Source organism: Lissotriton vulgaris, chromosome 4_1, assembly GCF_964263255.1.
Source record: "Lissotriton vulgaris chromosome 4_1, aLisVul1.2, whole genome shotgun sequence".
In the NCBI taxonomy this organism is placed as follows: domain Eukaryota; kingdom Metazoa; phylum Chordata; class Amphibia; order Caudata; family Salamandridae; genus Lissotriton; species Lissotriton vulgaris.
The window spans coordinates 1,487,901,777-1,487,929,099 of NC_141691.1; positions in this window are offsets into that span (position 1 = coordinate 1,487,901,777).

Genomic DNA, 27,323 nt, shown 5'->3' on the forward strand with positions numbered 1-27,323 from the left:
ATAACCTACTTTCAAGGTCCAGTACTAGATTGGCACCTCTTGGCAGGGCAGGACTCACAGATGGCAGGGTCCAGCAGCTGAAGCAGAGTTGAAGGAAGTCATTGATGGCCCTAACACTTCCAAAGCCCTTTGAGAACTTGGGTTCAAGGATGTAGACAGCAGCTCCAGTCCTTCTCACTCCCAAGCAAGAAGCAGCAGGCAGCAGGCCAACACAGCAAAGCAGGTAGCAAAGTGGCAGTCCCTCCTACAGCACAGCAATCAAAAGGTAGCAGGCCAACACAGCAATGCAGTTAGCAAACTGTCAGTCCTTCCTAGAGCAGCTTTTCTTCCTGGCAGAATGTTCTTGGTTCCAGCAGAGGTCTGAGTTGGTGGTATCAGGGGTCCAGTTGTGTCTTTGAAGTGGGAGAGACATCAAAGAGTCCTTTCAAGAACACAAGGTCCCTGCCTTTCCTGTCTTGGCCTCAGACTCACTACAGGGGACTATGCAGCTCTTTGTATGGGGACAGGCACAGCCCTTTTCAGGTGAAAGTGTCAGCTTCTCCTTCCCAATCTAGCTCAAGAAGGCCCATCAGCCGGATGATGGGCCATTAGGATGTGAATGTCACACCACAGTTCTCTTTGTGTGTGACTATTTAGAGGGAATGCACAAAGCCCAGCTATCACCCATCCTAGAGGTGTATTCAGAGACAGGGAGGAGCACAGAATGGTTAAAATAAGAAAATGGCAACTATCTAAAGTGGCATTTTTTTTTAGACATACAATTAAAAATCCGACTTCACCATAAGTTGTGATTTTAAATTGCGAGTTCAGTGTCACCAAACTTCAAATTTCTATCTTTTCGAGATTAGAAATTACACTTAAATGGTGATTTAAGGCAATCCTAATATTAACCTATGGAAAAGATAGGCCTTGAGGAAGTGAAAATGGATTTAGGAGTATTTCCCTACCAGAGCATGCAAAACTCAAAAGTACAACTCCTACCTTTTAAATACACAGCACCCTGCCCATAGGACTGCTTTGGGCCTACCTTAGGGTGACTTATATATAATAAAAGGTAAGGTTTGGGCCTGACAACTAGGTTAACTTGCCAAGTCGAAATGGCAGTTTAAAACTGCACCCACAGGATCTGCTGTGACAAACCCGATAAAGGTTTAAAGGCTACTGAAGTGGGTGGTACAATCAATGCTACAGGCCCACTTGTTGCGTTTAATTTACAAGCCCTGGGCACACATAGTGCACTCTACTAGGGACATATAACTAAATGTAATATACCAATTGTGGATAAGCCAATTATACCAGGTTTTGAGTACAGAGTACATGCACTTTAGCACTGGTTAGCAGTGGCAAAGTGTCCAGGGGGCATATTACCAACAACTAGCGATAATTATCGCTATGTTGGTTTAGCGGCGATATTTTTATCGCCGAGCTACGGCGATTTTTATCGCTTAGGAACCTTGCTATTATCAAGGAATATCTCCTAAGCGATAAAAATTGGCCGAAATGCATGAATATCGCTGAAAAGTCAGCGATATTCATGCATTACCGAGCTAATGCTCTTAGCCATGTTATCCACCTACCATTGGATAACATGGCTAAGAACTGCTCAGGGGCAGGCGTTAGCTTTTGGAGATATTCGCACTTTGCGCGAATATCTCCAAAAGTTGGTAATAGGAGATAGCGATGTTAGCGACTGTTTCCAGTCGCTAACATCTTGGCACGCCCACTTTGCATGTCATTAGTGATAAATATCACTGACATGCAAAGCGGGGCCCAAGATGGTCGCTATCTCCTACTAGCTGTCGCTAACTAGTGTTAGCGACAGCTAGGTAATAGGGAGATCATTTTATCTCCGCTTTCTTGGCTTTTAAAGCCAAAAAAGCGGAGATAAACCCCCTTGATAATATGCCCCTAGATTCCTAAAGTCAACAAAAACGAGGTCAGAAAAAGAGGAGGAGGAAGGCAACAAGTTTGGGGTGACTCTGCAGAAATGGTAATTTCCAACAGCCCCTAAATAAATACTACTACCATACAAACTCCTAAATATGCCCAAGCCTCAGGTTGACATGTTAGCCTATTCACTCATACACAATAATGCACAGCTCAAGCACATTCCTTGTTTGTGTGTAACAGCTAATCCAATGTTTTCTGTGCTGAAGGGGTTTGTTTAGGTGTTACTAGTTCGATTAGAGCAATTGTTGTTTCAGGAGATTAGCCTGCAACAGGCACTCATGCGTTGCTGAAGAGGCGAGTCTTCTTTCCCACTCTGCGGAATCTCAATAAATTGGCTTAAAGTCTTGCGAGCTGTGAAATGCAAATCCAAAGGGTTGAGTAATAGGCATGAGCAAGATTGCCTTCACCATGTTTAAATTATTTGTCGTCCTTCATGTTTATCATAAGAGGATACACCAAGATACACATGTCGGGCTACTTGACATCCAAACTAAGGCAACTATTTGTGTAGCTTAGAAGGTTAATGATTGCCTTTACTTTAAAGGAAAATGAATTACTGATTAAATTGGCAAGGGCTAGGAGGCTATCATTCACTCAAATGATTTTAAAATATAAAAGATTATCCTTGAATAACGTTTTCATCCAATACTATAGACCTCTATTTTGCATAATTCACATGAGGCTACCTACTGAAACAAAAGCCCTTTGCCTGCACACAATGCTATTTCATATAGGGAGTTTTGTGTCTGTATTATCTTTCATCTGCTGTTACGCCGACACATTCATTTGTTTGAGAGATTGCCTTCGGGCAGGAAACTGAAATGTAACATGCATACGATATTTGCTGACAGAGACACTCTACCTCGTTCTTTTGTTGGCATTTCTTGTACCATTGTATCTTTTTCTTCATAACAAAACTAGATTGTATACCGTGCAGCTCTGCACAACATAATAGCAATAAGAAAGAAGTGTCCTAAATGTACTAAAAGGCCCCAGGGGATTTCCTGCAAGAGTGGAATTAAGCATTTAACTCTTCCCCACCCACTCACATGCGTCAAGAAATCTGTCAAATAAAAATAAGGTTGTACTAGAAAGAATGTGTCAAAAGAGTGTGCTTGTGTACTGGACCCTTGCCCAAAACCATCCCCTACAAACAAAAGGAAGTAACCGCTCCCTAACAATGCATGCACAGCAAGTTGACATAGTGTCGCCAGTATGGCAAAGGCCCTAGTGCAGGGAATGAAGGGGCTCCTCTGGCTGCTGACTGAATTGTAAAATAGAGCAATAATCAGGATGTTTTGGGGCTCCGGTGCCACTGCCCCTCCTGCACCAACAGAAGCTACACTCCTGCAAGTGGAATATCATCATTAATGTCATTGATATTAATGGAGGTACTTGAGCCCTCCTTGATCAGCACGTTCTAAAACCAATGCTTAAAGCGGATTCCAGCTTGTGCTAAATAACTAAACGATATTATTAATTACGAATTATTTAGGTGAAAGAAAGCCCCCCAAAAAACAACATTTTAAATATTATCACTCCCTAATATTTTAAACTGCATAGTCGTGTTACAGAAGATTGATACCGTTTTATTTAGAAAAGCCAATTTACATTCATGTGCAACACTCTGCCTCTTTGGAGGAGATTCACACTAACTCAGAATGAAAACATTAGAGTAGCCTGACACTTTCAGTGCAAATGAGACACAGAATTTGAGCAGTTCTAGGGTTATTAAACAGTAATCCTCAATTATCATCCTACGCTCCTCAGCCCCTAATATATTTACAGAATGGGCTCCATTTATATTTCATGTGGAGAAAGTTTCCCCATCTCCTGCTGATTTAGCAGTTTACTTTGTACCACTACATCACCAAACTCCACCACTTATGAAATTATGGCAGAATCAGACAGATTCAATGTTGAACTGGCCTGTTGGGCAGTCTAGCAATGGCAGATATGCCAGCCTGAAAGGCTTCTGCGTACGCTATTTGTTTGGTCACTGCCCATGTAATTAAACAAAATTAGCCACACATAGTAGGCCAGAGCTTTACACTGCCGGACAGGCCAGTCCAACACCAGGCTTCCCCGCAGGTTTATCCGTGTTCTCCATTATCACGATTAGTACTGATCATTGCGCTATGCATTGGTAAACCTGTCTAATTATTCGAAATATCTCTGTCTATTGACAAAGCTTTTACAGCTGTGTTACCATGGAATTATAGCACTAGCCTTCCACGCGTTGCACCAGGATTCAGACAGAATTCTCTTTACACCACCACTCCTGTATCTCAGTTTGGCATTCTGCATAGTATAATCATGACAAGGAATTATATTTTAATATTCTGCTGGAGTCAAATATATGACTACTACTATAAATGTGACATAACATTTCCATTTGTATATAAATATCAAATATGCAGTTCCATTTTACTGCAATTGTCTGCAGTTAATTAATTAAAGTATCCACAACTATTTAAATTTGTTTTGTACATCATTTCAAATGCTTAAATCTAAAACACATGCACTACTAACATTTCCAACTTATGGTTACCCTTGTCTCTAACTTCCCAGCATTGTGCACAACCTCATACATAATGTCACACATAACATAAAAGATTAGGTAATGAATGACATAATTTGCAAAATCATGCCAAGATCTCATACACATCACGGTAAGCTCAGCCAAACGGAGCCGATTGGGGTGCATAGCTTTTCTACGAGCACCAGAGCCACATTCTCAATGGACAAAGCTAAAATTACAGTAGCAAATGGTTTGGAGAGACTGTATGCTAAATGCGAAGTGCTTCCTCCAGTTTCTTTTCCCTAGTATCCAATGGACAATGCCAAAGCCATACGCAGCAGGTACTGGATTGTGCCAAATACTTGATACTTAAGCCACTCCCAATGTCTGCTGAGTATTGTGTGTACAATGCTTATAAAATATAACATACAAAGTGACAGAAATTTCCTGAAACACTTATGCTAGAGAATGTTATGGCTAGGTACCATGTAGTGGTAGACAAAATTGTTTTATTTTTAGGACTTGCCTAGGCAGCGCGCATGCGCTGTCTCTCCGAGACATCTAGTTATCTGTATAGCGAGGGTAATCCCACCTGCTGCTTGCCTCCTGCTTGCAATTGGCTTCACTCCGATTTTCGGCCTCCCTATTGGCTGCTGGTCTGATGCATCACTTCTGATTTTATCGGAAGCAGCACCGACCAACTACAGTTATATTGCACTGTAGGGCTTTGTTTGTTTCCTGTAGGGACTACTTGGGCCGTGGCGATTTAAAAAAACAGCCAGCTGGATTCCTTGTCTAATTAGCGCGGTTGCGCTTGTTGCAGGTTAGGCTTGTTAATTTTGGGAGAGTCGGGGACCAACGGTTTCCATTCCTGACTGCTGCTGACTGGAGGCCGTTGTGCAAGTCAAGGGTTCACTGTTGGTAACCGCGGCCCAGTCCATGAATACTGACCGGAGGGGTCGCCCCCGCCCCCCAACAAACCCCAGGAGCTGCTGGGCTCCGTGACAGATCCCCGCCCCCAATTCCCCATCCCCCTCCCCCTCCTTCATGTATCGCCGTGTCACCATCTTGGGCAGTTTCCCTTTTGGAATGGCCGTAGGACCACTTGAGGTGCTTTGAACAATCAGCCTATCCTTTCGAGGCCGCCAGGCCCGGTCAGCACCTAGTGATATTGCACAGTTGTCAGTGCGCTAAGGCCCTACATGGGCAGGTGGTCCTTGGGCCAATTAGAGCTGTTGAACTATTGGAAACGCGGAGGGTTCAATCCAGGGCTGGTGTTTCTGCCCGTCTGGTTGCATCTAGGGCTTCCGGTGACAGGTACCGGAGGTGACAAGGAAGGAGGGCGGGGAAATCACTGGCTGGCGCTGTGCGCCGAAGGCCACACTGTGAGCAACGACTCACCTTGCAGCCAGTGCATGGATGGTACGTAGAAAATACTGAAATCTGCACCCTGTAGTCCACCCACGGTCATGGAATAGTTAAAAGGCTGGTTTTCAAGGTTGGTTTGATGCAGCAGCGAGAATGTTTCATATATTAATTTTAAACCAATTTACAGGGAACCACAAAGTGCAGAAGAGCAGTGTTGCGTTAAATAAAGACAAAATGTTGCTCATGTTTCAAGTAAACGTGTCCGCGCGCTGCACATCGCACTGAAAAGCATAAATCCAGTGAAGTGAAGGATAAAATTTGTATAATTCCTGCGCATGAACTGATGATTTACTTGTTATAGAAATGCGGCCTAATAGATAGGAGCATCCGACCTTCCGTCGGGTCTCGCGGGGCCAGTGACTGTTGCCATTCTGACGACATGGAAGCTGACGGGCCAGTAGGTGTATCCGCTCCTTGGGTTCAATCCAAATATAATACTTTGGAAGAGGTATGTAGGTTCGCCACCAGCAGATCGAATATTACATAAGCCATTATTGATCTATCATCTATCATGCAGGAAAGCCTACCCCATTGGCCAGTGGCCGCGATGCTTACTGTTCTTAAAGCACAGACTCCAACACTTTTATCATGCATTAGCTCTTAAATCATAGCAATTGCTAAAAGAGGTTATCGTTTTTATCGACCTTGGGAGATTGAAAGGCTGAGTTGGCCCTGTGGAAATCAAAAGCACTAGTCACACTCAGATCTCACCTGCAGGTGCTCGGCCCACTGCACCATCGCACTGGTCAGTGTCTGACTGACCATGCAGGTGTGATCACCAGTCACAGACGCTAGACACTGATGCCTCACATCCTGCCTGTGCTGCTTGTGCAGCCCCAGCCCAGTATCAATGTCTCTCGTAGAACAATTCTTCCACCTCACAGGCGACCCCTCTTCCAGGATAGTGGGGTTGGCAGAGTGGGCGGGGCTTGGTTTCTTTTTAGCACTTTGTGAGGGCAGGTGCACAGCTAAACACTTATAAGGCCCCAAAGGTGAGACCTATTGGCTATGCCAATGCTTGTTTACTTGTTGGTTCCTGCAGTTACTGCAGATTTTACATGCATTGCAGAAGGGAGGAGTATGTGTGAACATCAGAACTTTCATTGCATTAGGGGCGGGGGCAGGGGAGGAGTGGTAGCACCCTCCTAAAGTGTGTAGTGACTGCTTGGCTGCCCAAAACCGTCTTGCGCACTTCGCATTAGAGCCTACGTGGAGAACATGCCCAGGCCCCCAGTCAGCATCTGAGCGCTGAAACACGGCGCTCAAACCAATCACAATGCTACGAAGGAAGCGTTCTGATCTGCTGACTGGTCGCCTGTAGTGCTTCTGGTAAGGCAGAGCGAGGAAGGACTACGGAGATGAGTAAGCGGCAAAAATGTAAGTTTATTGAATTTCTCTTATTCTTGCTTCCCGTGTGTCCTTCCAACTCCCACCCCATCCCCCCTACCTCCTGTGTCCTCGCCTTCTCCCACATCACCCCATACCTCCTATCTGTGCCTGCCGCTGCTGTTATCAGTAGAATTGTAGATGTTAATCCTTGAGTCCCAAAACAAATGTTCATACTAAAATGAGATAATTAAAATGCTGCAGTAAAAATGACCATTAATAGTTAGCCTTACACCATTGGACTGGTAAAAAATGCCAACGAAAAGCTGTATTTGTCTATATAGAAACAAAAAAGTGCTGCACTTCTTAGATGTTTAAGATAACAAAGCAAGGTCAAAGTTCCACTGACCCTGTAGTTGCTTAGCAAAACAAGGCTGCTTTACCATTGCCTGTGATTTGCATTATAATGAAGATGTCGCAAGGTTCCTGCTCATAGAGGCTTGCTAACTGGTTAGTCAACCCAAGACAACTTGATGTTTCTGTCTTGTATTGTAGTGGATTGTGGGGTGGAAGAAAAGGAAGAATGGGGGGGGCAAGAATGGAAAGGGTGAGAAGCAGGGACCAATGGTAGTGGATGTCAGAAGATGCTGTCAGTCAGTAAAGTGGGTTTAGGTACCTTCTGTCATGTTTTGAGGTATTCTTCCACACTTAACTCATTGGGTCATACTGTCTTCCTTTATAGGCATCGTTTTTTAATTAATTTACTGTGCAGCTTTGTGTCAAAATGTCCTAGGGTGTTGAATGATGATTATTACTCAATTATATTATTGATAGTAGTACCCTCTTTAATATTAGGATGAATAGCGTATTCAGCAAAATAGTTGTCTTAATAGGAAAACACACCCCACATCGAAATGTCAAAAGAAACAGAAAGAAAAGACCCTTAGCTACAAGGGTTATGAAAACAGCATAAAACTTCAACTTACATTTTATTCTACTGGAATAAAAGCAACATATTTCATTTACAAGAAATATTTTTCGATTACAGGTTTCATACAACAAACATGCCATTAAAAAGTCCCCAGATTCACTCATTATTAATTTGTTAAACGTGAAGGCCACACAATAGACCAAACAATATCCTATAAAATTCAACAAGGCAAAGTAAGCATTGGCCTGCAAGTAAAAGCATAAGATATCAATAGAAGGTTTCACAAGTCACTGTTGTGAGATAAGGCTAAGCATGGGCGAATTTTGCGAATTCGCGATCCGCGAATTTGCGGATTTGCGAATTCGCAATCCGCAAAATTCACGAATTCACGCGAATTTGCGGATTTTTTATTTTTTGCGTGTTCGCGGGTGTTCGCGGGTGTTCGCGGGGAACTTTGCGTATTCGCGGGGCGCTTTGCGTGTTCGCGGGTTTTTTTTTGCCTGGTTCATCACTGCCACCCTCTCGTTTTTTATGCCCTTCTGCCCTCTGTACCACTTGTTTTTGTGCCTTTCTGCCCTCTGCCCCACTCTTGTTTGTGCCCTTTTGCCCTCTGCCCCACTGGTTTCTGTGCCCTTCTGCCCTCTGCCTAACTCATGCCCTCTGTCCCACTTTGTGCCCTTCTGCCCTCAGCCATAAGTCAGCTTCAACAGGAAGCACTAATAGATAAAGTAAAGCAGGTGCTTGAGTTGAAGGTCAAATTAAGTTACACAGTCATTAATCACCCCAAGTTTGGGGTGATTAATGATTGTTGTGTAACTGAATTTGAGATTCAACTCTAGCACCTGCTTTACTTTATCTATTAGTGCTTCCTGTTGAAGCTGACTTTTGTAACTATTTTAGAGGCTCTGGCAGCTTGCTGGCGCCATTCTAAAATAGTTACAAAAAGTCAGCTTGAACTTTTGACCCAATCCGTTCCGCTCGCGGATTTTGCGGGAAATTCGCGAATCTCGCTGATTGCGAATTTACCGAAAATCCGCAAAATCCGCGAGCGGAACGGATTTTCCGCCCATGCTTAGATAAGGCACCTATAGCATGGTCACCCCCAATTTTTGAAACATTGTATTACTGGTTTTAAGATTCTGCACACTGGGACACTGCTGTATAGTAAAAAAAGTGACTGGATTTTGAAGTCTGGTGAATAAGACAAAAGGTTCCATTAGGAGACTTCATATCATGGACATCCAGATTTAGTTCTGATGGTGTCTTCCTTAATACTGTATCAGTTATTTGGCGATCTGTGTTTATTTATTTGTAAAGTTTGATATAGCGCCAACGTGACCCACGAGGGTATCAGAGCAGTATTCTGTGCAAAACATAAAAGGATGAGGTAGTATACAAACATATGAAATTTGTCAATAGTTACAAACGAGGTATATAGTATGTGGGTAACATAGGGTACCCGTATCCAGCAAGACATTGCACTATATACAGTTATTGAGCATTAGGTGGTTGTGATAATAAACGTACATATAATATTCTCCTTCGATCCACCATGGGTATGGGGTATCTGGATAATATAGTAGACCCTTGGCCAGCTGATCTTTACACTAAATACAGCAAATGAGCATCAAGTGGCTGTAGTAATAAACATACATATAATAATCTCCTTCAGTCCACCGGAGGTAGGCAATGATGTGCGGAACGTTTGGGTGACTTGGTGTTAGCATAGGATTAAGTCTTAGGACATGAATTTCTTTATTAGTATTATTTTTGCTTCTTTTTTGAATGTGGTAAATAATTTTCTGAATTTCATGAATTTGTAAAAATCAATATGGGCTTGTGTATAGTTGCTAGACCTGGCACCATTGGCGTGGGTCTCCCTTCCATTTTTTTGTGTTGCCTCATGTATTTTTGCTGGTGTTGTATGCTTTGGGCACTGTGCCACTGCTATCGAGTGCCACAGTGCAAGTGCTCCCTATTGTAAATTGATGTACTAATCAGTGGTTCCATGTTTGGCTATTTGGTTTACTTGTCAGACCCTAGTCTAGTGCACTGAGTGATGCTGCTGGTGGGCCTGAAGCACTGGTTGTGCCACCCACAGAAGCAGCCTTGTAAAATGTTTCTAAGGTCTGCCATTGCAGAGCCTGCGTGTAGTCTGTTACTGCCATGCTGACTGGGCAAGTGCACCCACTTGCTAGTCCCTAAACCTTCTCTTTTCTTCATATCAATCACCCCTATGGTAGGCCCAAGGGCAGGGTGCATTGTAAGTATAAGAAGTATAAGGTAGGACAATCCCTGATGTGTGTGGCATGTCCTAATAGTGAATTACAGCCATTTTCGTTTTTCACTATTGCAAGGCAACCTGTTGTCCATAGGCCAGAATGGGCTGTTAGAGTTATTACATTTTTTAATCCTTACTGTCTCAGAGAATGTGGTAGAAATTCGAGTTTAGTATGCCTGAACTCAGTATAATAAAATACATATTTTAGTACAGTTTATTTTAATAGTCTGTGTTTGCAAATACCAGTTTTAGAAAGTAGGTATTTGCTTGTCTAACCATTCAAACCTGCCTCTGCTAGTTTGTGTAATCCAATGTCTGGTTTTGTGAGTGACAGGGCTGGGGAATTCCAGGAGACAGGCTGAGTCACCCAGTGGTGATTAGAGAGATCTGCATCTACATGGGAGGGAGGAGTGCCCCTGAACTCTGAATAGGGCTGTGCCTGCCTTCCACAATGATGGCTCCACCCCCTGGGGAGCGGCTGATGTCTCTGCCCTGCACACTGAAAGAAGAGAAGGAGTCCTGTAAACAAAGTGCTCCAGGACTGTACTTGCCTTCCACAATGCTGGCTCCACCTCCTGTGGGGCGTCTGATGTTTCTGCCCTGCACTGTTAAAGGAAAGGAGAAGTCTGGTAAACAGAGTGCTCCAGAACTGGTTTGGACTGGGCAAAGGCCACTCTCCCCTCGGAGAACAAAGGATTTTGGGGTATACATCTCGGGACCCTGATCCCATGAAATTGGATCACTTTGGACCACAAGAAGAAACCTTTACTGAGGAGAGGAACCTGAAGAAATTGAGGAGAGACTATTCCCAAGCTGAAGTGCTGCTTGGGGGATTGACCTGCAGTGGTTGCCTTACTGCCAAAGGAAGGAGAAAGGAACTTTGTGTACTTTTCTTTCAAATTGTGAAGGATCTCCAAGGGCTTGGAAAAGAGCTTGCCTCCTGCTGAAGTCTCAGGGACAACAGACTTCACCAACCAGCTTCACAGAGTTCGTTTGGAAGTGCCTGCTGCTGTTTTGGACCTTCTGAGGAACTGCGTGTCGCAAGGAGCTGGAAGCGCGACTCAACGAGAAGAAGCGTGTCGCCGTCGCTGTGCCTGCCATCGCAACTCCGAAGGTGGGTGTCGCCGCTGGAACTGTTGCATTGCACCGCATCGACCAAGAGCACCTCGCATCCCCGAGAAGCACGCCGCCGTCAAAGCTGCTGCCGTCGCATCTTGGATGTTGCCACTGTAGTTGTCGCATCGAGCGGAAGCTTCACGCATCGTGGAGAAGAACGTCGCCGCTGGAGCTGTTGCCGTCGCATCGTAAGGGTGTCGCCGCTGCAGTCCACGCATCGAACCGAGATTTTCACGCATCCCCGAGAAGCGTGCCGCATCTGGAAGATCTTCACGTCTTTATTTCTTTGCACCTGAATTTGCCGCATCTCCCATCACTGCGACTTACCCCTTCCGTGCTCATGACGAGCTCAGCTCGTCATGAGGCACGGTGCTCGTGTGCTCATGATGAGCTGAGCTCGTCATGACAACACCTATTAACATTATGGCCCAGCACAGCAGAAGATCATCTCGAGCAGCCAGGGTGTTAAGGTACATTGACGCAGAGTGTCGCATCTAAGAACTGAACTGAACAAAGCTGAAATCTACCATCTTAAAGTAATCATAGTGTGTATTTTTGTCATTTATGGTATTGTGGTAACTCTATATAAAGTCTATTTATTTTTATATACAACCTGTGTAGTGTCCATTTGTAGTGTTGTCACTGGGTTACTGTATGTGGTCACAACTGCTTAACTTACGCCTCTGAAATAAGCCTTGACTGCTCGTGCCACGCAACCTAGAGGGTGAGCAGGGGTTATTTTAGGTGTGTAATCCCCTTGTCCTGACTAGAGGAGAGTGTCCCTACTTGTCACAAGTACCTACCTGTGCCAACTAGAGACTCCCAAATCTAACAATAGTTAACATTTGTTACAATACAGTAAGAGAGTCCCAGAGATAGTGTCTTTTCCTCCTCCTTATTTAGATCAATATTAGAGAGATTTATTATCATGCTACAGTTCTCTACTTCCCTCATTTCCGCTGTTGCTTCTGCTTGGGTTTGGCTCCTGATCTTATTCCATGCCTTCAATTTCTTCTCTGGCATTTCCTTTGACTGTCTTGCCTCTTTTTTTGTTGAGGGCGGGGTTTTGTATCGAGCGTGCTGTCTAGCCATGAAATCTAAGCTCATCAATGAGAGTGAGTGGTCTCCTTATACCCTGGACCCCGTGTTGCTCCTTCTTCAGGGTCCGTCTCTACCTCTGAGCTAAACTGCTAACTCGTTTCAGTTGTTGGTTTCCATTCCTTTTTCATTCTTTTGGTTTCCTCTTGGTTTTCATGCGTTCATAGATCTTGCTCCAATACATTCGTTTTCTCAAGAATTCCCGGTCTCTCTTAGCATACTTGTCTAGAATCTGAATCATTACTTTTGAAGATCAGGCACTGTTCTCCACCCATTCAAGTAGCACTTCCGGGTCTGGATTTTCATAAATTGGCATGATTAACATGCGCAAACCTCTGGCAACTCTGCCAACTTATTGATATTTTTGAAGTGACTTCCATTTCCACCAATTAGAAATCTCGTTTTCATTCAGTTTCTCCAGCCATCACATTATTGAACGTCAGTCCATTTCCTGAGATGGTGTGTCAGCGTGCCTTGATGCTGTTTCATTTGTTGCAATTCTATTATCGTCAAACATCAATTCTGCCTCCTCTTCACATTCTTTTAGACAGTTGGCAGCCATGATCTTGAGATTTCTCCCATCTTATTGTGCTCTCGTGCTTTAAACTGATCGTTCCGCAGTATACTTTTAACGGCTTGCTCTCCCTTCCGCCTCACATTCACAAGCTCAAATGCAGTGAACAAAACACAAGAATCTCGTACCTGCCCCTGGCATCCTCCAACACTCCGGGGGCTAGTTTCTTATTCCTCCGTAGCACTGCAGCTCACTCCGCTTCCGGCATGGGGGCTATGCGGTATTGACTCACTGCAATTACTTCCATACTAGCTGGTTTCCATGTTGGTCTAGGATGAGGTTGTGTCAGTTTCGCCTAGACCAGCAATCTCAGCATAATATGCTTACAACTCCAGTTGCAACATAGACACAGGCACTGACACCACTTCAGGTCAGTTCTCACTTTTATATTTTATTTACATTTCCAATATGGCATAACACATTTCAGCAGTCACAGCTGCCTTGTTCACATTGCTAAGACGTTGAAATTCCTGGTTTAAATACATGTCACTCCGTTGATAATTCTTTTTTACACAGAAATGGAAGATATACTTTTGATTGTTCAGTGGATAGTTTTTTTACAGTGTATAGTTCTGTTTAAAGTGCACATCCTGAAAACATTCAATAAAATGATATAAACTTACTTCAGTTTTTATTCATAAATATAAAGTGCAAGTGCATAAACATTCAATGAAATTGGTAAACTTACTTCAGTTCGCTTACTTTTCTTTAAATGGATTTTTATAACTTTTTTTATAAAACCTTATTTCTATTTGTCAGGGTCAACAGTACCAAACCAAGAATATAGAATATTATTAGTTTCCAACACAGTTTACTGAGCAAATTCAGCTCCTTTCTATACCACAAGCTACAGGCTTTCGTCCAGAGAAATTCTTCACAGGAATAATCAGGACCAAATAAAATTAAAGCCAAAATAAATCCTTTTTTAAAGTGTTAGGGAAAAAGTGTCAAGAAAACATAAAGGGCATTATTACAATGTCAGGCGGACAATTGCAGTCTTGAGACTGACTGACCTCTGGTCAGCGGTCACGACACTGCAATTACAATGTGACCGCACTTGGTGTGGTCGCAATCTTCCATTTCTCTATGGAACCTTGTGCTGTGGTCGGAAACCAGCCGCAGCACAAACTCCCATGGAGAAATGGGAGCTTCTGTTAATACTTGAGCCGCGTGTAAGACAGCTCACATTGTCTGCCACATGGTGCATGGAATAAAAGGGGGGCACCATAGATGCCCCCCAATCAGACGCCACTGAGGGATGGGGGCCCTGCTATGCCAGGGCCCCCAAAGTCGCTTTCCAACAGGATTTTCATGTTGGAATGCCCGACATGAAAAACTTGTTGTAAACCAACAATATAATCTCAACAGCCTAAACGTTGTCCATAGGTGATTATGAACGTTTTCTGACTGGCAGATGGGCTCCTTGAGCCAGTCAGAAGCCTGTCTGAAAGACCAGCCAGTTTAGACTCTGACCGCCTACATCATAATTGTGCAGTCGGACTGTAAACCTACCATGTCGGCCGGTAAGTCACCGACGAGTGGTCAGAGGCTTACCGAACGACATCGTAATCAGCCACAAAGCGTTCTTCAAATTCAATGTTCACAGTAAATCAGTACCTAGGCATGATTTCAGGCCAGTTATGATTTACCAATGGTTGGGCTAGCTCTGTAGGTCACACCTGACCAAAGTTTCATTTTGGGATATACTCTTTTATCTCCAGCTGGTTAAGGCAGAAATAGGAAGCTGGCAACAGTCCCTCAGAGACATATACGCTTTTCTCAAGTAACTATTCAAGACCTCAGTTTTGGGACCAAAATCTTTGAGCCAAACAAAATTGAATTTCATACCCACCAAATGCACTACATCACAGTAAAGAATTCAAACTCTCACCCTGGTCAAAGTCCTTTATTCATTCTAAGGACCTTTTTGCACTCCATACCACCCCAGTTCAGACATAGCCATATGCAAATCAGCCTTGACCCTGTGCCTCATGGGAACAGTCCAGCCCGAACTGCCAAGTTCTTTAATGTATTTCCTGCTCTTTTTGTAGAACGCTTTGGAAGTCATCACCCCCGACGATTATTGAACCCGGCGTGAAGACAACAAACTGAACACCGGGTAAGCCCAATACACGGGAGTATTCCCCATATCTACAGACTTTAGCATACGTCGTTAGGAGTTTGGTATTAAATCCTGCCGCATATTCGTTTTTTAGGCATTCCGACCCGCTTTCAGCCTCATCTAAGGTCAGTGCAGCTACGAGCAAGTTCAAACATAAGTCTTACCATCCACGTCCATGCCTGAATCATTCTTATTGTCTTTTCAGTCAGAGCTCACCACTATACATCATGATTAATGTGGGTGCCTCACATCATATCTAAATTACAGTTGAGTTATTCTGCAAACATGAGGATTGCCATAGTAAATGTCTCTATGTAACTGTGTTTCATGTCTAGAAATCTGTGACTACACCATATGACCCCCCATGGGACACCCATTCTACTAGAATTAAGGTAGGCGGAAGTGAGCCGGCTGGTGGCTGTTTGTTGTTTGATTATAACACAGTTTGACGAATAGGTGACTTAATTTGGCACTGTTGTCTTTTGTCTTTTTGTAGAATTGTTTGGTCCTGAGGAGAACCCTGCAATTAGGGGGTTCGAAACTACCTGGCCCTGTGTCAATGATAAGGATTAGAAGGACTGTGTTAGGAAACTAAGAAATTATGTTCTATTTTGAATATTGTAATGCAACATGGTCCCACTGTGATTTCAACCAGGATTCATAAATTGTTCATTCAATTTGTACTGTTGGCTAAGGGCCACACTTTTTATGTTGTATGTCTGTTTTTGTTTGACTGAAGGATGAATGCTGGCCAAAGTTTGGAGTGGATGAGTTGTAAATAGGTAAAGTGAGTGTTGATTATTGTTTTTTATTGTATTTTATTGTAGATTCTGTATATGCACAAAAATTGGTTCTGAAAAGAAAAAAAGAGTCAAAAATAATTTGACTAATGAGAAAAATACAAAATAAACTAGTGACGTTATAATAAACAGACCAGTATATGTTTTATTCATATAGGTGGTAAGAAAAATTTTAGAGTGAAGTCCAGTATTGGCATTTGTGTTGTTTATTACTTGCATTGGGCTTAGCCTTGCTGGGTTAGGAGCCTAGACCCTGTGTTGTTCTCATGGGAACAGTCCAGCCCGAACTGCCAAGCCATGTTTGAACTGGACCGGAATCTAGCATCCTAGGACCGATTTCTGGCTATCAGCCGTCATCAGCCAGGATAGCTTGACTCCAGTGGTGTGGAGAGCACGGGACTCACGTCTGAGCATACCCATTTTTGGAACAGTCCAGCCCCAACTGCCAAGCCATGTCTTCCCTGGACCGAAATCAAGCATCCTAGGACCGGTTTCTGGCTATCAGCTGTCATCAGCCAGGATAGCTTGACTCTAGTGGTGTGGAGAGCACGGGACTCACGTCTGAGCATACCCTTTTTTTTAACAGTCCAGCCCGAACTGCCAAGCCATGTCTTCCCTGGACCGGAATCAAGCATCCTAGGACCGGTTTCTGACTATCAGCCATCATCAGGCAGGATAGCATGACTCCAGTGGTGTGGAGAGCACGAGACTCACGTCTGAGCACTTTGCCACTGGATTCAAGCAAGCCTGGCTGAAGACGGTTGTAAATCCAGAAACCGGTCCTAGGAAGCTTGTTTCCGGTCCAGGGAAGGCATGGCTTGGCAGTTCGGGCTGGACTGTTCCCATAAGGCACAGGGTCAGACTGATTTGCATATGGCCATGTCTGAACTGGGGTGGCAGATTGGGCTAAAGAACGTTGATGGTTTAAACCCAGATCTGTTGACTGGGTGTGAGTGTTTGATTGGTTCAGATGCTCCGTCCTTCACCACCCCCTTTTGTACCACTTTTTTTCTAGAGGCCAACAAATGTATAGCCACACTTTTGAAAGATGCTCAGAAATGACAATGTGCTAACTTTTTAACGATATGCTGGGAAAATCTGTTCTGTTTTCTCCTACAGCTCCTATCCTTACGGGGAATGCCCTAGGAACCCAGCCTCACTCCAGGCTGGACTGGCCGATTGTGTAAGGCTGTCCATTTCAAGCTGGCAGGTGATTTTTCCACACAGAATAGAATGCTTCTCTGGTCCTTTTTATTGCAAAGCAGAACACAGGGACTCCAAACTGACCATTGACAAGGGCATTCTGTCCTTGGTTGAACTGGAGTGAAGGAGTCATCTTACACATTTTCTTTTCCTTAGGGCCAATCCATGCATCTTTCTCACCTCCAGCTGGCTCACATACTTCACTTTCACTCTACATAAAGCCTTTGTCCAAGACCCTATTTGTCAGAGCTAAGAACTTGTTTCCCCTAATGGACGCAAAATATCTGTGACAAAAGGCTTCTTCCACACCAGGTTGTCCAGAAATGTGATCCACAAATTACTGTTCAGGTTGTGTTTTCTTTCTTTCTGAAACCATGACTGGTTTTAAGGTTTACGTATGGTCATGTGCATTGTAATGTTTTCTCATCAACTGTTTTTTGTCGTTGTGTTAATGTACGTTCACTATTTGAATTGTGATGTCTCACATGTTCTGAACCTATATGTGAGTAACTATGCTGAATGAAAAAATAATGAACAATTAAGTAAATAAATACTCCAAACCATGTGATTGTTTCTTGCTTTGCCATATGATAAATGGATAACATGAATGTGATGACTAGATCCTCTTTGTTTTTCTTATAGTAGGCCCTTTCTAGTTGTCGTTTAGGGCCATACACCCTTTGATCTCAATCTAGGAGATTTTCAGCAGCAGCAACTCTATTTCAGTGGGATCTCAAAGACAAGGTATCTGGCTTGTGAAGCCCTGTTTGGCTAAGCTTGCAGCCTTGCCTAACTAGAGGAATCCATTATTTTTTGAGGGGGAGTTTAAAATGGAGGTAGAGAATTCTAGAAAATGTGGTCAGCCTTCCCAGTCCAGTCATGCCACTGAACAATATACCTACATCTCGAGTGGCTCTCGAGGGGTAAGACAATTGGTTAGCCAAACCCTTGCACAGTATTATGGGAATAATAAAGATGCTGCCAGCCTTCAAAATGATTGCACATCACTCCTCTGAGTCAAAATCACCCTCTCTGTCCTTGCTTGAGCTAGAATTACTGTGAATCAGCTTATGGCAATTTCATACCACTCTCTTCCTAATGCTATACGGCACCTAATCTCTCACGTATGGGACTAATATAGCAGACAGGATTTTAACCTTACATTGGAAGCAGTGTAATTAACTCCCAAAGCAGGGCAGTTCAAAGCATGAATGTCATTAAGTCTGACTCAAAGTGTCACGCCAAAATCATAGTACAAAAGAGGGTTTGACCCAGGTATTGAAAGGAAAGGCCATATAAATGAACTCTCTACCTTGTGCTAATCAAGAGTTAGAATTTAGTGGGATGTGGCTAGGACACCACTCAAGATGGCCAACTAATCTTGAACTGCCGAGAATATATATGCTGCTTCCACAATGTAGCGGTGAAGGAAAGACTGCGGGCATGCTGCAGAACATCTCTTGACCTGTTTTTTCTCAGTCTGGGGCCCATTTGTGGTAGCTGGAGTTGTTTTTTAACATATGGCATTAATCAGATTATCACTCTTTGTTCAGGGCTTCTTCAGCCTCTAAGGTACTTTGAACATTTCAAGTGTATAGTGTTCCCTCATTTTTTTACATCACTGGATTCACAAATGGGGCCTTGAAAGTAGACTTTTATGTCACACATGCTTTTCTCTGTACAGACAGGAATTTGAGAAATTAATGTTTTATCTTCATAAACCTATTTAAGGCACCTTTGTTCTACTCCTAGGCCTGAAGGGCCCCACTGAGTTTATTGCATAAATTATACTGTGAGGTAATTTACCCACTTGTCTCTGCTTTCAAATGATTTATGGGTAGAATTAAGAATTCATCATATTCAACTAAAAGCCATCCCACAGTCAATTGGACTCTGACTTTTCCTCTAAAGTGCCCCTAATGGATGGTTCGTACTCTGCTCTTGATATGGCTTTGCCTGGCACTTCTCACTCAGAATTGTCAATGCTCTCATCGATGAAACTGCAGTTGTCCTCCTCTACCACTAAATGGCTCAAACAGGACCGCCCTTCTCCATTCAAAAGCTGTGTCTCCTATTTCGTTAGAGACTGTATTGTAGGATATTCTTACATTGCGACCATTTATTGAAGACACGAACACCCGTTCTCAAACCTTCGATGATAAATGGTCAAATATGAAATCTAGATTAACATTGGTAGAGTAAGATGTCAACAACAGACAGGATATTTCTACCTAATTTGCATCTTTGGAGAAGCATGCACTTTTGTTGAGGAAACACACAGAAAACCTAGAAAATAGAAATACGGGTAATAGCGTATGTTTGTATGGTCTTCCTGAGGGATTTGAGGGCGAAGATCCTATTTCCTTTTTTACCTCATTTTTGCTGAAACCTCTAGACTTACCCTCTTCCAACAAATTGAACATTCAGCATGCTTATAGTCTGGGTGCTCGCCTGTCTTCTGCAGCTCTTCCGTCCAAACCTCTTGGAGTAATAATTTTATTCCTGCAGTTCACAGACCTTCTGAAAGGTCTGAGTGCATCCAAATCAAAAAAGTATCCTATATGGTCTTGTGCACATTCGTTTCTTTCACAGGATGATTTCACGTCTACGGCTAATCGAAGGAAGGATTCTGTCCTGAATTGCGAGCTTTCGGTGCACAATATGGTCTATTTCATCCTTGTTCCTTTAAGGTCACGTTTCAGAACAAAACAACTTCCTTTGATGGTCCAGATGTTGTCAGGAAATGTATTAATTCTCACTCAACTTCTTGGATGGATATTGATGGTCCTTCATCCTTACGTTAACTGTCATGCAATGTTTATGGTGTCTTTAACTTTTATTGTCTCCCATTTATGCCATCAAGTCAAGTCAAGTCAAAAGATTTATATAGCGCACTACATACCCGGAGGGTCTCAAGGCGCTTGAAGAGGGTGGGGAATTACTTGTCGAATATCCAAGTTTTAAGTTGCTTTCTGAATGCTAGGTGGTTCTGAGTGAGACGAAGGTGAGTGGGGAGTGAGTTCCAGGTTTTAGCTGCGAGGTAGGAGAAGGATCTACCTCCCATGGTGGTTTTGTTGATGCGAGGTACGGTAGCAAGGGCTTGGTTGGAGGATCGTAGCTGGCGGGAGGGGGTGTAGAAGGAAAGTCGTGTGTTGAGGCATTCGGGTCCAAGTTCATACAGTGCTTTGTGTGCGTGGGTTAGGAGGCGGAAAGTGATCCTCTTATTGACGGGAAGCCAGTGGAGGTTTTTCAGGTGGCTAGAGATGTGGTCTTTACGCGGGATGTCTAGTATGAGTCTGGCTGATGCGTTCTGGATGCGTTGGAGTTTTTTCTGGAGTTTTGCGGTGATACCGGCGTAAAGGGTGTTTCCGTAGTCCAGGCGGCTTGTGACCAGAGCATGGGTGACCATTTTTCTGGTTTCGGTGGGGATCCAGCGAAATGTTTTTTTGAGCATGCGAAGAATGTTGAAGCAAGATGATGAAACGGCGTTGACTTGTCTGTTCATAGAGAGTGAGGAGTCGAGGATGACGCCCAGGTTCCGTGCGTGGTCCGTCGGGATGGGTGCTTTTCCAAGGGCCTCTGGCCACCAAGAGTCATCCCAGGAGGAGGGGGAGGTACCTAAGATAAGGACTTCTGTTTTGTCTGAGTTTAGTTTCAGACGGCTGTGCTTCATCCACTCGGCCACTTCTTTCATTCCTTCATGTAGGTTGGTTTTGGCGGTGTTAGGGTCTTTGGTGAGTGAGAGGATCAGTTGAGTGTAGTCGGCGTAGGAGATGATGTTGAGGTTGTGTTGGCGTGCGATGGCCGCGAGGGGGCTCATGTATACGTTGAAGAGGGTGGGGCTGAGTGAGGATCCTTGTGGTTCGCCGCAGATGACTTCAGTGGCCTCTGACTTGAATGGTGGGAGGCGGACTCTCTGGGTTCTTCCGGTGAGGAACGAGGTGATCCATTCCAGTGCTTTTCCTTGGATTCCGATGTTTTTGAGGCGCTGTAGAAGGGTGCTATGGCAGACTGTGTCGAAGGCTGCGGAGAGGTCGAGGAGGATGAGGGCGACTGTGTCTCCGTTGTCCAGTAGAGTTCGAATGTCGTCTGTTGCTGCGATGAGGGCGGTCTCCGTGCTGTGTTTGGCTCGGAAGCCGGACTGTGAGGAGTCGAGGGATTTGTTGGTTTCGAGGAAGGCGGCGAGCTGGTTGTTGACAGCTTTCTCGATGACTTTGGCCGGGAATGGAAGGAGCAAGATGGGGCGGTAGTTTTTGAGTTCGGTGGGGTCCGCTGTGGGTTTTTTCAGAAGGGCGCTAAGTTCTGCGTGTTTCCAGCTTTCCGGGAAGGTGGCGGAGTTGAGGGAGCAGTTGATGACGTCTCGGAGGTGCGGTGCTATGATGGAGTCTGCTTTGTTGAAGATGTGGTGAGGGCAAGGGTCTGTGGGGGATCCTGAGTGGATGGAGTTCATCAGGCGGATGGTGTCCTCAGTGGAGATTGGGTTCCAGCTATTAAGGAAGTTCAATGGGGGTGAAGGTTCTGCAGAAGGTTGGGTGAGTTGGTCTCCGGGTCGGTTGTCGAAGCTGTTGTGGATGTCTGCGATTTTGTTGTGGAAGAACTAAGCTAGGGAGTCACAGAGGGCTTGGGAGGGGGTGATGTCGTTGGAGTTGGCTGAGGGGTTGGTAAATTCTTTGACGATGTTGAATAGTTCCTTGCTGTTGTGGGCGTTGTTATCTAGTCGGTCTTTGAATGCGGCTTTCTTGGCAGACCGGATTAGTTGGTGGTGTATGCGGGTGGCGTTTTTGAAGGCGTCCCTGGTGCTGGTGTTTGGGTCTTTTTTCCAGGCCTTCTCGAGGGTGCGACAGAGTTTCTTCGATTTCTTAAGATCATCGTTGAACCAGGAGGCGTTTTTGCTGCCTAGTTTGATTTGACGTTTTTTCAACGGTGCTAGGATGTCGGCGCTGTTGGATAGCCATTGGGTGAGGTTAGTGGCTGCTTGGTCGGGGTTTGAGGAGTGGGCAGGGGGGTTTTGAAGAAGCGATGAGGAGATCTGGTCGATGGTGATTTTGTTCCAGTTTCTTCGCAGAGTGGGTTGAGGATGGTTGTGAGTTGTGGTCTTATTGTAGATAAAGTGTACGCAGCTGTGGTCCGTCCAATGGAGAGCTGTGGTGTGACTGAAGGAGACATGTTTGCCTGAGGTGAAGATAGGGTCGAGTGTGTGACCTGCGATGTGGGTGGGCGTAGTGACAAGTTGTTTGAGTCCGAGGTTGGTGAGATTGTCCAGAAGGGAGGTGGCGTTGCTGTCATTGCTCTTTTCCAGGTGAAAGTTGAGGTCTCCCAGTAGAATGTATTCCTCGGAGGGGAGGGCGTGTGGGGTGATGAAGTCAGTGATATCGTCGCTGAATTGTGCACGGGGTCCTGGTGGCCTGTAGAGGAGGGTGCCTCTGAGTGTGGTCTTGGGGTTGGTGTGGATCTGGAAGTGAAGGTGTTCGGCGTTGGCAAGGTTGACGTCAGAGCTGGTTGAGATGCGGATGGAGTTCTTATGGACGATGGCGATGCCTCCTCCTGTTTGGTCGGTGCGGCCCTTACGAATGATCTTGTATCCTTCCGGAATGGCAATGGTGATGTCTGGGGCTGATGAGGTGTTCATCCATGTTTCAGTTAGGAAGGCGATGTCGGGAGAAATGGTGTCTAGTAAGTTCCAGAGGTCGATGGCGTGTCTGTGGACTGAGCGGGTGTTGAGCAGGATGCATTTTAGGTGGGTGGAGTCAGATATCTGTTTTGTGTTCGTGGATGAGGAGTTTTTCTTTGTGCCATTGAACTTGCAGGAGTAGCATGTGAAGGGTCCATGGGTGTGTCCAGGAGCGGCTTGGGCACAGTTGGGGAGTCGGCCGGGGTTAAGGGCTAAGAGGGTGGAGGCGTCGTATGTAATGCGGGGGGATGGGTGGAGCAGGGGCCAGGGGGACTGGCGCTAGGCGCGGTCCAGGCGCGGACAGGCGTAGACGGGCTTACCTTTGGCGCACCTTCGGCGCGACCGCTGCGCGTGAACGCTGCGCGGGAAGGCATCTGTCATAAGAGGATGGAGGAGAGGGGAGGGGCAAGGGCGGGGCAGCTGGGAGGCGGGATCGTGGTGGGGAACTGGCCTCGGGGTTCAACAACAAATAACAAAATGGCTGCGAGCCAACAAGTCTGACACAAACAGATTGGGGCACAACGTGGGTTAGGCTTGGGAAAAGGCAATGGCGCCAGCACAATCAGCCCAAACTTAAATACACAATTTTAAGGGCAGAAAACACCGTTGGTTGGTGAGCTTATTTGAGTTAAGCAGCAGTAGTGCGAGCAGATCGGGACCCAGAAGCAATTATTCTAATCAGTGGAAATGCGATCAGCTGTAGCGCTAGCAGAGCGGCCACAGAGCTGATTATCTTGGTTAATTGACTTGGTTGTTCACATATCTTCCTTTTCATTTCCCCTTCAAGTCATTGACACTTTTATCGTCTCCATTTCCTTCTTGTTCTATGTCGTTGTTCCAGTGTGGTAAGCTGTCCCTTGTTGGTTGTGCCATCTTAATCTGTGTGTCATCGCCCCATCTCTCTTCATGTTCCTTATTAAAGTACGCATCTCAGTCGTCAATTTTTTGACATGTACTGTCTTCTATCATACTTTTTATTACCTTTCCCTGTTATTTTTCTCTCTCTCTTCATATTCTTTTTTCTTCCTGTGATTTCCATCTAGTCCTTCTACGATTTTCTTATTCTTTCCTCTCTTTCTACTTTCAGGCCTAATATTGCTAAGAAATGTTTACAATATCAGAATACATTTTTTATCCTAAGTGGAGATTGTAATCAGATCACAGACCTATTAATTGATTGACAATCTCAAATTCGGTTTATTCCCGACAAATCTCCCAAACAATTTCAATCTGCTATTATCCGAAATTATTTAATAGATGTGTGGAAATTATGTATTCTTAATGCAAAAGAGTTTTCTTTTTATTACCCCACACATGGTTTCCTCTCTCAGCTAGATCACATTTTTATAAGTAAATCAATAGCACAGAACCTTACTTCTGCCAATATTGAGCCCATTGCCTACTCGGATCATTCCCCAGTTGTTGCTGATCTGGATCTACTCCCAGCTCTTCTTAAATCAAATAGATGGAGGGATTAACATTTTTCTTTTACTTGATCCTGTTTTTCTACCTCATTCATATCCTTTGCTGAGGACTTTTCATGATTAATGAGGGAACAAACCCATCTCCTCATCAATTATGGGACACTTTGACAGCCTTGGGGCTTGGTTTTATTTTGGATTTTGCTTCTAAAAAGAAGAAATGTTTTGCAAAACAGCATCAATCCTTGCTAGAGAATATTAAACATCTTGTCAATTTTATACTTCTATGTCTGACTCTATTGTACAAGATCTTGTTCGAACTAAATCAAATTTTAAAATATCTATGGAAAATGCTCTTTTTATTTTGCTATTTAGCAGTGCTCATTATTAAGGAGGAGACAATATAGTTTGGAAACTCCTGACTCATTATCGGAAGATTGGTAAACAGCACTTAACTAGTAAGTCTATTCAATCATTTGATGGGAGGCGTTTATTCAAGGATCAAGATATTTTAGAGGTTTTTATTCAATTTTATAAAAACTTTTATACTTTTGTATCTCTGGTACATCCCTCTTTCATAGATGGCTATCTTAGTGTTACTTCTCCTTCCCATGATATGTTTAACTTCACATCTCTTGAGAAGGATTTATCTATCTCAGAATTACTTAATGGACTGAATGCTCTTAAGAAAGGTAAGACTCCTGTCATGGATGATTTTAAGGTGAAATTCTTTACACATTTCTCAAGTATACTTCGTCCTAAATGATTACATCTCTTTACATTTTTCGATCATTCCGGTACAGCGGGGGTACTTTTCGGGAAGCAACAATTTGCCTGATTCACAAAGAGGGTTGAGATACTTCCCAAAGTAAAAATTATCATCCTATTTCTCTCATAAATGTTGATTATAAAATCTTTGCGAGGCTTCTTGCCCTTCGCCTTAAACCTTTTTTGCCCGAATTGAAAATCAAGGAGCAGTCTGGATTTGATAAGGGTCATTTGACCTGGATGAATTCTAGATTCAGTTTCAATGTTTTAAGTAAAGCTCTTTCTCTATCCTACACTTTAGCTACGAATTTCATTGTGCACGCTGCATCGCATGTGGCGATGCAGCAAGTGCAACAAAATTTGTTTTATTTATTTATTTGTATACTTACCTCCATTAGGCCATAATCCGGACTTTACTACCCCCCACCCTGCCCCTCCCTCACCCTGCGTCACCGCCCGGCAGCAATCCCCCCAGGAACCGCTACTGCACAGCACACGTCCTAGAATCAGTGATGTCCAGTTACAAAGTAGTTCTTAACACATATTGTAGAGGAAAGGCTCATGCCCCGTCAGATTTCAGCTATCATACATTTACTCTCAGAGGGGATATCTCCTCAGATCCTTATACTGAGAATCTGCTTCTCAAAAGGTATGCCTATCACTGTGACCATAGGGTTTATGGATGTCATTGTGTGTACTATATAAATTTATTTTTTATTACTTTATTTTATATTAATGAGCTTTTGTCTAGGGCTACTGAAGCACAGTGCATGCGTTTTGCGACAAACATAATAATAGAATTTTTCAGACCAATCTCTAGAACACTTAAAATAATTATTTCAAATGCACCTTCAATATGTGAACTAACTAAAGCCGGAAACACCAAGTACAACGCATGCGTTACAACGCATGAGATCACAACACTGTTGTTACAGCGCAGTACATTACAGCGCAAGTCATTACATTGACTTCTCTAGGGGGCGCGCTAACATACAGAATAGTATAATTTACTATTCCAACACCTTCCCTACTGTTGCTCACACTGGAGTTGGAATAGTAAATTATACTATTCCTAAATACAGCGCACCCCCTACAGCAAGTCGGTGTAACGACTTGCGTTGTAATTTACTGCAATGTAACACTGCGTTCATTGTAACGACCTTGTTGTAAAAGCATGCGATGTAAAGTGTCCTATTCAACAAAAGCGTGTCATGCAAGCTACATGAAGTGTATTTAGTGAGGGTCTCACATCATGGGGGAAAATATTCTTGTGAACACGCATGCATGCTGGGCTCGGAGTGTATTCACTGATTACAAAATCACTGTGTTTGACCTGCTGAATCTATACAGTGTATTTCCCTGCTTTTTTCAGTTGAAATGGTTTATGTACAGACAACAGTCGTGATTCTGTGCATAACTGCTTGATTACTGTCAGTCTGCTTTCGGTTAGCAGGGAAATATTCAAAGAGGAAAATCAATCTCAGACTAATTATTCCTGTCTTTTCAATCAAAACGTTATTGTTTACTATGTAAAGTCTAGTTTGCAAAATGATGCTTTAGAAATGGCATTGACAAATCAAGAAGAGCTTCCGCGATTCCTTTTTTTATACACAAAAGCATTTGCAGTTGTGAAATTGTTCCACTTAAAATCATTTCAGTCAGGAAGATGTCATTATTTTGAAGACATTCTGAATCAAGGTTTGGTCATCAGGGTTAACAGTTGGGCACTTGACTGAAGATCACCTCAATGATTCTGAGACTTCTTCTTAGGGAAATGCTGACTTGGGTCCAGGTTCTGTATGGTTCCTGCGAATGCAATTGGTGCTGGATTAGTGCTCATTGAGAACTCAATACGAAATGGCTGATACTGGACTAACAATTTCAGATTATTTCAGATTCAACCCCGTATCTTCTACTTGGTTCCTAATCATCATGAGTTTTAATAAGGAATAAGGAATAATGTACAGGTCTGTCCAACATTGCAATCAACCCTTTCCTGCTGAGCCCTTTTCCATACATTTCAAATGTGTATGGCACTTGTGCTGCTTGGGAGGCAGAGCATTCAAGTGAAATATGCAGCGGATGCTTTAAAGCCCTTTCATATTTCACTGTA